The sequence below is a fragment of the Canis lupus genome, chromosome 21 (genome assembly GCF_048164855.1).
Source record: "Canis lupus baileyi chromosome 21, mCanLup2.hap1, whole genome shotgun sequence".
NCBI lineage: Eukaryota > Metazoa > Chordata > Mammalia > Carnivora > Canidae > Canis > Canis lupus.
The window spans coordinates 4,129,809-4,141,781 of NC_132858.1; the positions used below are offsets into that span (position 1 = coordinate 4,129,809).

The 11,973-nt window shown below is 48.3% G+C and overlaps 1 long non-coding RNA gene across 1 annotated transcript; it reads left to right on the plus strand.

Annotated features, from left to right (window-relative positions):
* Positions 1-8,858: 8,858 nt before the first annotated feature.
* LOC140613262 (uncharacterized) lies at positions 8,859-10,079 on the plus strand. The gene is made up of 2 exons (XR_012014419.1): positions 8,859-8,940; positions 9,361-10,079. It is a non-coding gene; the product is annotated as an uncharacterized lncRNA (long non-coding RNA).
* Positions 10,080-11,973: the final 1,894 nt, after the last annotated feature.

The window sequence follows — 11,973 nt, forward strand, 5'->3', positions numbered from 1 at the left end:
AGTTGGACATTTGGGTTATTTCCACATTTTGTGGGATTATGAATAATGCTGCTATGAACTTTTTATGTGAACATGTTTAAATTGTCTTCGGTATGTACCTAGGAGTGGGACTGCTTGCTGGGTCAAATGATAACTTTGTTTAACTTTTTGAGGAACTGCCAAACTGTTCTCCAGTGTAGCTGCACATTTTACATTCCTGCCAGTAACTTTTGAGAGTTCCAGTTTCTCCACATCTTCAACACTTGTTCTTATCTGTCTTTTTTTGTGGTTTTTATGTAAGCTCTAAGCCCATTGTGGGGCTTGACCTCATGACCCAGAGTCGCATACTCTTCCAACTGAGCCAGCGAGGCACCCCTCTGGCTTTTCAATTGTAACCATCCTAATTAGTGTGAAGGAGTATCTCATGTAATTTTGATTTGCTTTTTTCTGATGACTAATGACATGAAACACCTTTTCATGTGCTTGTTGACCCTGTGTAGATCTTTGGAGGAGTATCTACTGATCCATTTGTTCCCTTTTTATTGGGTGTTTATCTTATTGAATTGTAAAATTCTTTGCATATTTGGGATACTAGACCCCAATCAGATGATTTGCAAATAGGTTTTTCCCTTCTGGGGGTTATGTTTCTACTTTCTTGGTAGTGTTCTTTGACATAAATTTATTTTTTATTTTATTTATTTATTTATTTTATTTTATTTTAAAGTAACTTGATTAAGGGGAAAAAATAGGACTGGCCATATTCAGATGTGGCAAAAAATCTCCAGGTATTGTGTGAATGATTGATGTTTGGGAGCAGAGAATAGAGTGTGACCCAATCCTGTAGTGTGATGTGGGATTACTTACTCTGGTGTGACCTTTCACATACAGTGTCCCCAAATGTCGCCTGGTACTTGTGTTGGGATCATCTGTCAGTTTTGTTTTGTCTTTTAAGTCTGTAATAGATATGGAATTTATTCAACTGTCTTTCCTGCATCTTTTTAGATGAGCATCCAGTTTTTCTCTCACTTTCTCATGATTAATTGCATCATGGAATATTAAGCCTTCCTAGGATTTCTGAGACAAACCATTCCAGGCCTGGAACTTTATTCTGTCACCACAGAAATGAATCAGAAGGTCCACTGCAACTTAAGGGTGCTGTCAGGTAGGTGTTGGTATCAGGATGTTCAGAGAGGCATAGACACCATTAAGAGTGGTGGCTAAAAAAAAAAAAATGAGTGGTGGCTAATGGGACGCCTGGGTGGCTCAGTGGTTGAGCATCTGCCTTCAGCCCAGGGCATGATCCTGGGGTCATGGGATCAAGTCCCACATCCGGGACTTGCATGGAGCCTGCTTCTCTCTCTGCCTGTGTCTCTGTGTCTCTCATGAATAAACAAATTAAATCTTTTAAAACAAAAAAGAACGGTAGCTAAGAGCAAGCTTTGAGCTGGACCACTGGGTTTCTGGTCCCTGCATTGCCACTTATTAGCACATGACTTTGGCAAATTTCTTAAATCCTTGAAGCCAGTTTCCTCAATAAGATGGGGACAAAAATAGAGCTAGAACATAAGTTGTGGTTTGTGTAAAGCTGGAATGAGGTTGTGTGGCCCAGGTGCTGGGAGTGAGGGGTGCTGCTGTCACTTGTCCTCTACAGGGCAGACTGAGCGAGTTCCCCCTTCACCCAGAACAGTGTTCTGTAACACCACCTGGGGCTATCCCTTCTCTTTGGAGATTCGGTGATCTCTAAAAACTTTCAGATTCTTCTGAGTTACATGCTAGTCCATATTTCATTATAAGTCAGTTTTTCAAAATTAAATTTTCTAAGAAAATTGCCATTCTCATAGGTATTAGTGGAGAGCATTTTTTAAAAAGATTTATTTATTCATTAGACACACAGAGCAAGGGGGGGCCGTGCAGAGACACAGGCAGAGGGAGAAGCAGGTTCCATGCAGGAAGCCCGATGTGGGTCTCAGATCCCAGGCCCCCAGGATCACACCCCGGGCTGAAGGTGGCACTAAACCACTGAGCCACCCGGATTGCCCCACATTTTTTTAATTTTTTTTGGCATTTTAATATTTTTATCAAGAATTTCCACTTTTTATACCTGGATTTTATCTGAAACAGACTTTCAAGAAGCAGATTTAGATAGAATAAGCAGTTCTGCTCTCATGTTGTAATTTATCAGTTCTTCAGCTTTGCTTGGACATTGTTTTGTTACACTTTTTTTTTTTTTTTTTTTTTGAGTCTTGCATTGCATGCCGAATTTCAGGCAACGTACAGTAATGGATGGAGGCTGTGGCAGGAAGCAGTCATTCCTGCTCCAGTCAGGCCACCACCCGCTGTGATTGTGGACAAGGGCCTCAGATACCAGGGTGTGGACTCTTTCTAAGGGAGACTACTGATACCACCTCAGAGGCTGTACAGGTGCCAGGTAGGAGCTGGAGCCTAGCAGGAGCACGGGAGGGAAGAGCTACCGGGAGTCTAACAGCTATTCCAACAACCTCCTCCATGTTGGCCAGATTCTGAGCTGGTCTCCACATGCACAGGGAAGTGAGATGAATGGCCTTGCCTTCCTCTGGCACCTCTGTTCCATGGAGGACAGGTCTCAGCTGGTGATTATACAGATCATGAGTGAACACAGTGCAGTAACAGCCACAGGGAGTACAGCCTGAGTGAAGAGAGAAAGCCCCAACCCAGGGAGGGGGCCTTTGAGCTCTCACTTGAAGGGTAGGTGAAGCTGTAAGGAAGAGCATTCCCAGCTGAGAGAAGGGCATGAGCAAAGCCTCTGAGCTGTGAAGGGAATTTGGCTCCCTTTCTTCATTGCTTAAGGTATGATTATTTTTATACATGTTCTGTGGCATTTGAGAAGGTATTCTTTGTCACGTTCTGTATTTTGGATCAGTCCCTCTAGATGGCTTTTGGTCCAATCCAAATCCCTACTATATATCCTTGTGTAATGAGAAGAAGGGTGATGACATTCCCCATGCACCCACCCAACTGCTTACCAATTTTGTTCTATGTGTTTTGCTGCAGTGTATTTGGTACTTGGAGATTCCAGGCGGCACAGGCCACCCCTGCTGTGGAGCACTTGATGTTGGCAGTGCCAATGGGAACCTACACCCTACCCTGTCCCCAACCTGTCTTCTCCTTTGCATTTGAATGAAGTGCCTGTGTGTTGGAATTTTCAGCTGGTGAATTTTGAAACTATTTTTACATCTCTTTTCTGTTTCCTGCTCATATACGTGTTTATCTCACAGTTGTGATTGGGAGTTATTTTGCTTCTTTCGCTTCAGCCTCTGTTACGGGCACAGTTCCCCATGCTGAAATAATCCACCTGTTCTAGTTGAGGCCTGCGGAGGGGGGCATTCCAGGTTGTGAGCCTGCCCCTGTCCACTTGTATTTTGTGGCTATAAATTACAGGGTCACAGACATCTTTGGGCAAATTCGACCTCAAGGCTGCTTTTTGTGTGTATTTCCCACCGGCCCAAGGGAAGGGGCAGGCAGTTGCCTGGTTCTCTGCTTACTGCTGTGTCCTCTAGGTGGTTCGAAAGGGCCAATTATGTGTTCCATTTACCCTGCCAACAGTTTTTGACTCTGAGTGTGTCATTTTAACATTTGCCAGCATCATGTTTCCCTGTGTAGACCACTCTGGGTTTTCAAGTACATATCTCGAGCGTTTTGTCACTAACATGTTGAATTCATTCTTTGCTCGTCTTACAGAGTATGTTTTGACTACCACCCCTACCCCACCCCACCCCCATTTCTGAGGCCTTTTAAGGCCAGAGCCTTGTTGCTTCATCTCAGGTTGGGACTTAGATGGCTGTTTCCTCTCTCCTGCTGCAGTAAGTAAGTGCCTGTGCTCTGTGGTGTGTTTGGGGGCTGAAGCCTGAAGGGAGGCCACTGGGGAAGCTAGGAGGTGTCGGGGGGGGCACATAGGGAGATGGGGTGAGGGGGATAGAAGCCTGGCTCTGAGCCCACCCAGTGGCCCCCCAGACCTGGGGGTGTGAGAGAGAGAGAGAGAGAGAGAGTGTGTGTGTGTGTGTGTGTGTGTGTGTGTGTGTGTGTGAGAGAGAGAGAGAGAGAGAGAGAAAGGGGTGGTGGGACTGGCTCTGCTCTAGTTCCTTAGGACTGGTCCCAGAGGACCCTGTTCTCAGCCTGACCTGATGCACCTGTGTGACCCTGAGAACAGGTTGCAGGCCTCTCTGAGCCTCTCAGCTTCTCATCTGGACCCTGCTGTGGAGGGGCCACTGAACTCAGGGTCAACAGGAGAGGTCCAGCCGCCTCCATCCCCTCCATGAGAGCCCAGGCCAGGACTCCTGGATGAGGACCGCAGAGCTTGTGAGGGTGCTTCCACTGGACCCGCTGTGGGCCTACTGGGGCAGAGCCTGGCCTGGGAGCGGCAGGTGCTGTGGGCAGCAGACTGGGAGGGTGGCCCGGGACGGGAAACTGACCAAGGGTCTAGGGTGGGCTTCCTGTTCCTCCTATTCTTTTTTTTTTTTTTTTTTTTTTCCTCCTGTCTCTTGGGGCCCAGGTGACTTGGACCCGTCCTCTCGGGAACTCGATGCCTCCTCCCCATGAGAGGCGGGTGGGGGTGCTGTGCTTCTAACTTCATTTTCAAGCAGTGGCAGTTCCCAGGAAGGACCCCACAGTGGGCAGTGGTGGAGAGATGGAGGATGGAAGGTGAGACAGGTGAGCTAGTCTGTGTGGCCCCACACAGTAGGGGCACAGCAGACTTGGAGGACCATTGGCATTTGAACTGGACCAGGGTACTTGAACTTTCCCCTAGTTCTTAGATTTCCTCTTCCAATGAAAAACTTTGAGATTTTTGCCTTCAAATATAAAAGTGATCTGCATAGAGTTAAAAATTCAAGCCATGGAGAAGGTATAAAGTGGAACTTAAATCCCTCTCGCTTTATCCATCCCAGCACTACTACACAGAGGTGGCCTCTCGAGTTTCTTAGGATCTTTCTGGAAATTTCTATATACATACAAAGGCTTGCCACTGTCCTAGAGTAGGCAGGACCATAATTTGTGGTTCAGTTTTTCCTCTCACTTCCTGATCTGAAGCTGGGATATGCATCCAGCATAACAAGAAATCTGTAGCCATAAAGCCAGGGGATGCTCGTCCCCTTGGCTGCACCTTGAAAGGGCCCTCAGGGTAAGAAAGGCTGAGCCTGGGAGGGAAGGAGGGAGGTGTGGAGCCGCCGCAGGTGTTTCTTTTACTGGATGAGGCTCATGGCCACATTCAGGTTTTGCTTTTCACCTTTGAGTCTGTGTGAAAACAAGGAGGAAAAAGCAAAAGACGCTGGTGGTGGCACGCCCAGCACTGCTGGGCCAGGGTTCAAGTCCCTGTGGCGTCCCTGCTTCCTTCTTGCTCCCCGCTCTGTGGTCCTGAGGGAGGCATGAGGGCCAGGGCACCTGGGCCTCCCTCCACAGTCCCCTCGCTCACCCCTTTGGAGGGCTGGAGCCAACCTTCAGGGGGCTTCCGCTGCTCTCTCCCTGCCCTGAGCCACATGGAAAAGATGGATCAGTCCCTTTGAGAGGAAGTGAGCTTAGGGGCTCTGAACCACAAGGCTGAGGGGCCCACCTGGAGTGACCACATTCCTCAGGGTGTGCTCTCCACCTGGCCTCTTCCATCTGAGGCTCCCAGGACCAACTCACCACTGCCCTCCACCTCCAAGGACCAGGACAGCTCTTCTGGGAGGGCAGAGTGGATGAGGTCAGAGGCAGAGCTCTGGGCAGGCAGGTCAGGGTGTGGACTGGCCTTGGGGAAGCAGAAGGGAGGGGCCAACTACCTGACTCTGGTGCCAGGGTGGGCACTGAGGGGTATTAGACTGCACTCTCCAGGTGCCTGGGACCTGGAAGAGGGTCCCAGGAGACCCCCCCCCCCCCCCCCCCAGATCAGGACCCGGCAAGGGCAGTGTGCTATGATCCTAAGCAAGTTCCATGCAAGCTCACAGGAGCTGCCACCTCTCTGTCTCTGGGATTCCTTTTGCCTCTCTCCCAGCTTTGGCCAGCCTCCCCTATCTCTCCCCTACACCCCCAAAAAGGTCAGAAGATCACAACCCATTTCACTGGCCATGATGCTGATGCTGTCTGCACCATAGAACTGGGCTGCCTTGTCTCCAGCCTGAGCCCGTGTTTCCCGGGAACCCCTGCTGTCACTGAGATAATTTCTTCCTTCCACAGCCCATCTCATCAGGAACACTGGAAGCAGAAGGGGAGGTGAGCAAAGTTGACCTAGGAGGCAAGGCAGGCTGGGGGCTCCCCGACCTCTCAGAGCCGGTTTAGAGTACCACATCCTGGTCTCAGCCCAAACTCAGGTCACATGATAAGACAGGTCCTCTCCAGATATCTTGGATCCTATGAGCTGGAGGGGACACCAAACCTGGACAAGCCTGAGGGAAATACTGTGTGCACGGCAGAGGGAGGAGAATCGGGACCCACGGAAGGGCACGAAGCTGCTCAGCTTTGGTTAAGAGAACCTCTTAAGGGACCTTGCCAGGCACCGGGCTGGTTCAGTCGGTGGGACAGAGGACTCTTGATCTCAGAGTCGTGAGTTCGAGCTCCACACTGAGGGCAGAGTTTACTTAATTAAAAAAAAATTAAGATTTTTAAGTAATCTCTACACCCAGTATGAGGCTCAAACTCACAACCCTGAGATCAAGAGTTGTACCTTCCACCAACTGAGCCAGCTAGGCCCCTCCCAAAACATTTCTTAGAAAAAATAAGGGACCTTGACTTGGGCCCTTCCAAAGGAGAGTGATGGTGGGTTGGTCATCATCTGCAGTCCCGTGGCCCCGTGGCAAGTTTTGGTGGTGGAAAATTGTCCTCTGGATCTGCTGTTTCTGGCAGAGGTGGTGAGAGGAGGCAGCAAGAGGATGAAGTCTTTGTGGGTGGCCTGTTGTGTCCAGCTCAGCATAGCAGCCACGAATGTTTCCCAGGACCTGTGGGCTGGTGCCTGATACAGGGAAGATGAGCAGTTCTGAGGGACCCAGTGCAAGCATGTTCCCCTTTCATAGCAGGAGCTCCACAAACTAGCACTCAGCCACAGACTCCAGCATGTTAGGGTAACTAGGCAGCCCTGGCTCTGTGTCTGAAGCAAAGAAACCACCATCTTCCTCGCAGCCACTGGATTCCAAGGTTGGGCAGAAACTCGACAAGTGAAAGAACATTCCAGGTAGGGAGCAAAGCAGAAGCAAAGACCAGGAGTCTAGACTACTGGGTTACAAGGCTGGAGGAGGGCTGGCTTCTGATGTGTCTGCTTCTATCTGTGAGGCTCAAGTGAGTTGTGTTTGAAGAGTTCATAGAGATTGTAAACCGTGGAGCTGGGCTGGTTCCAAAGTCTGAACCATTATACCAGGACAAGATCAAAAGTTTTCAATATTTAAAAAAGTCTACCTTTCTAATACAGGCTTTTCCTGGTTTTGGTTTTATGCAGACATACCCAACACCATGCTAAGTGAGAGTCCTACATAGTTCCTGCGATCCTGCAAGACAATATTACCAGTTTCACAGAAGAGTCAAGCCCCAAGGATAAATTCTCAGTTGGGGATTCAGACAGGCTTTTTTCCTACACTCTAGGATATAACTATTCTACCTTAAGGATCCTCTTGAGCCAGCGCCTGGCTGGCTTAGCTCAGCTTCTGCCTTTGGTTCAGAGTCCTGGGATGGAGTCCCATGTCCAGCTCTGCTTCTCCCTCTGCCCTTCCCCACGGTTTGTGTGCTCTCAAATAAATAAAATCTTAAAAAAAAAAAAAGAATCCTCTTTGAGTATTTCTTTCCAACACAACATCCTAGTGCTGGGATGAGGCCTGAGGGTTACAATGGAATAAAGGCTTGCGAACACAGGGTAGGATGGCAGTCCCGGGATCCCTGGGTGGCGCAGCGGTTTGGCGCCTGCCTTTGGCCCAGGGCGCGATCCTGGAGACCCGGGATCGAATCCCACATCGGGCTCCCGGTGCATGGAGCCTGCTTCTCCCTCTGCCTGTGTCTCTGTCTCTCTCTCTCTCTCTGTGACTATCATAAATAAATAAAAAATATATATTTAAAAAAAAAAAAAAAAAAAAAAAAAAAAAAGGATGGCAGTCCCATTCGGTCTGCACCCTGCCCCCAGTCTAAGAAAAGAGGGTGTCCAACTGAACATGCAGTTCCTTATAGCTGAGGCCACTTGGGACCTCCCAGCCTCATCCTCTCTGAGTGGGACCTCTACATCCTGGCCACGCATGAAGCCCCAGAGTCGTGTGGTCCCTCTCTCCCATCTTTTTAAAAAGATTTTAAGTGATCTCTACACCCAACATGGGCTCAAACTCACACCCCAGAGATCAAGAGTCGCAGGCTCCTCTCACTGAAGCAGCCAGGCACCCCTGTCTTGCGCTCTTTACCACCTCCCCTCTTGTTCTGCACCCTAACACTGTGCTTAAACAGATGTCCACCTCTAATGAGAAAACGAAGTTCTGGCGGGGGACGCCTAGCTCAGAGGTCGTCCCGACAAATAGCTGGACTTCTGAGTGTCAGGCTAAGGGGCTGCCATCATCTGCCCCGTCCCCCAGGGTGCAGAGAGCCCGCGTCTCAGCATCGCGAAAGGTGCCTTCAGCACTGGACACCGCTTTCTGGCCTGCAGCCTCCAGAGGAGGGGGAGAGGAGGCGGGGGGAGGAGGGGGAGAGGAGGCAAGGGGAGGAGGGGGAGAGGAGGCGGGGAGGAGGGGGGAGGAGGCGAGGGGAGGAGGGGGGAGAAGGCTGGAGGAGGAGGCGGAGAGGAGGTGAGGGGAGGAGGGGGAGAGGAGGAGGGGGGAGGAGGCGGGGTGAGGGGGGGAGAGGAGGCGGGGGGAGGAGGGGGGAGCAGGCGGGGGCGGGCAGTGGCGCCAGGCGCCCTGGGTAGCGGGGGAGGTAGTGCGTGGGTGCGTAGCCTCCGCTTCCGTTTCCACGGTCCGGCGGCGCGAGGCGGTGTCGCAGGTAGCACAGGTGGGGAGCAGCAGCTGATGCCTGAGGGGGGGGCGCAGCGCGGCTCAGGGGGACTGGGAAGCAGGGCGTGGGCCGGGCACGTCCTCACGGTGGGCTCCGGCTAGCTCTGCCCGCACGCGTTCCCCTGGGATGCTGTCCCGGCACAAGTGCTCTTGGCGCCGCGAACTGCCCAGGACCCCACAGCCCTCCCCTGCGCCTCCCATCTGCTGACTTCGCTCTTCTCTGCCCGCGAGTCACTGACGTGCAGCTCCTCGTCCGCGCCTGGGAGCTGCACACTCTTGAAGTGACTGGTCTGGAGGCCTTTGCTCACATCAAGGCGAAGGCAATAGTGCATCCCTGAGCTTCCCTACCCCACGTGCCTTTGCCTGGCTTCCTGTGATTTCCTCAGACAACACTCTTGACTCTCCTTTTCTTCCCTAGACCCATGTAGCCTCCCTGGAGGGCCACACCACTGAGGATAAAGTCGTGCTTCTGGCAGGTTCTCCCCTGCCGGGTGAAGCCATCCTGGGTCAGTGTGGGGTAGAAGCTCTGGCCACCCTGGAGATGGTTGGCCGCATGCTAGGAGGTGACTGGGGCCACAGAGGCCAAACTGCTGCCACGGGGCTGTTTACGATCCTTAGACTTGTTTGCCTTTCACAATATCTAATATTTTTTGCTTTAATTTACAATATCTAAAAACAGGCTGATTTTGTGTTTAAAGTACAGTATCTGCTTTTGCTTCAAAAATTGGGAAGATCTGGTGACAGTGGGCCTGCGTTCCCACATAGCAAGAGTCCACCCCAGCTGAGTAATGGCTGCTCCCTTTGGAAGGTTTTACAGTTTGCTGCAGTTTCCACTCCTCCCTCCTCCACTCCTCCAAACCAGTATCAGTTACCATTTATCATCAGGCTTGAGCTGTTGTTTCTCTTATAGTAAAGAGACGTGAACTCTCTTTTTGTACCTATGTCTCTGTCAAAGTGGGAAAACGAAAAATGGATCAAGAGCGCTGCATGTTTCAAGAAAAGTGGGAACCAGCATATTTCTTTGTGGAAGTTAAGAATAGTCCTGTGTTTAGTATGTAACCAGACTTTGTATCAAAAGAAAACAACTTAAGACACCATTATGAAACAAGCCATAAAAAAAAAAAAAAAAAAAAGAAACAAACCATAGTCAGAATCTTGATTGGTATATGGAAAAGATGCGTAATGAAAAACTAAAGGGACGCGTGGATGGCTGAGTGGTTGAGCATCTGCCTTCGGCTCAGGTCATGATCCCGGGGTCCTGGGATCGAGTCCCACATAGGGTTTTCTGCATGGAGCCTGCTTCTCCCTCTGCCTATGTCTCTGCCCCTCTCTCTCTTTCATGAATAAATAAATGAAATCTTTTTTAAAAAAACCTTAATGAACTAAAAAGAGGACTAAACTTTCTTCTGCATTTATCATTAAATACAAATAAGGTAAACGATGCTGCTGTGAAATGCAGTTATGTCATAAATGAAAAAATTGCCTGGGCATCAAAACCTTTTATAGATGATGAGTTTATCAAAGACTGTCTGTTGAGTGCAGCAGAAATCATGTGTCCAGAGCAGAAACAAGCATTTTCAGACATAAAAATCTAAGTGGAAACACTGTTGCTCATTGAGTAAAAGATATGGCTGAGAACCTACAGGATAAGTTGCAAGAAAAAGTGAAATCATTTGTGACATTTTCTATTGCAGTTGATGACAGCACATACATAAATAATACAAGCCAGTTAATTATATTTATCTGGGGTGTTGATGAGAATTTTGACATCACTGAAGAACTTTTGGACATGGTGCCCATGACAGACCCAACATCTGAAAATGACTTATTTTTATATATCGAGAAAAGTCTTGAAAAGTTTAATGTTGACTGGTCAAACTAGTAAGTGTAACCACAGATCCTACTCCCGCAGTGGTCTGTGATAACACTGGACGTGTTGCAAAACTTAAATCCAAGGTCAAAAAGTTTTTCAAAGATGCAGAACTTAAGTCTATTCACTGCATTACTCACCAAGAATTGTTTTGTACTAAAAAGTTAAAATTAGAACATGTCATGGATATGATTAACACAGTGAACTGGATACGCACTCGTGGCTCCAACCACAGGCAGTTCAGTGCTTCGCTTGAGGAACTGGATGCACGATCTGGTAATCTTTTATATAAAGGGTAAGGTGGCTTTCTCATGGCATGGTACTGAAGACATTTTTGGAATTAATAAAAGATATAAATTTATTCATGTCTTCCAAGGGAAAACCCCTTTCCCAGCTCACTAGCGAAGACTGGATCAGAGACCTGGCCTTTTTGGCTGACATTACAAACCACCTAGACACTTTAAATATTTCTCTGCAAAAAAAAAAAAACAAAAAATAAAAACAAAAAATAAAAATTAAAAAAAAATTAAAAAAAAATAAATAAATATTTCTCTGCAAAGACGTTCACAAGTGCTGACACAAATGTTATGATTCAGTTTGCTCTTTCCCAGCAAAATTGAGTCTTTGGGAAACTCATTTGGCTGTAAATAATCTGGCTCACTTTCCTACACTGAAATCAATTTTAAGAAATGAGAGTGATGGCTTAATCTATGTCCCCAAAATTGTGGAGCCAAAAATTGAATTCCAAAAAAGGTTCTTTGACTTAAAACATTATGAAAATGAACTCATATCGTTTAGCTCACCTTTCTCAATTAACATTAACGGTGTTAATGAAGAATTACAAATGGAAGTTATTGAACTACAGTGTAATACCGTATTAAAAACTAAATATGGGGACACCTCAGTGGCTCAGCGGTTGAGCATCTGCCTTCGGCTCAGGGCGAGATCCTGGGGTCCGGGATTGAGTCCCACATCAGGCTCCTTGTGGGGAGCCTGCTTCTCCCTCTGCCTGTATCTCTGCCTTTCTTTCTCTCTGTGTCTCTCATGAATAAATAAATAAAATCTTAAAAAAAAAACCTAAATATGATGACATTGGAATACCAGAATTCTACAAATACCTCAGCAAAAGTTACCCTAGATATAGAAACCATTGTGCAAAGA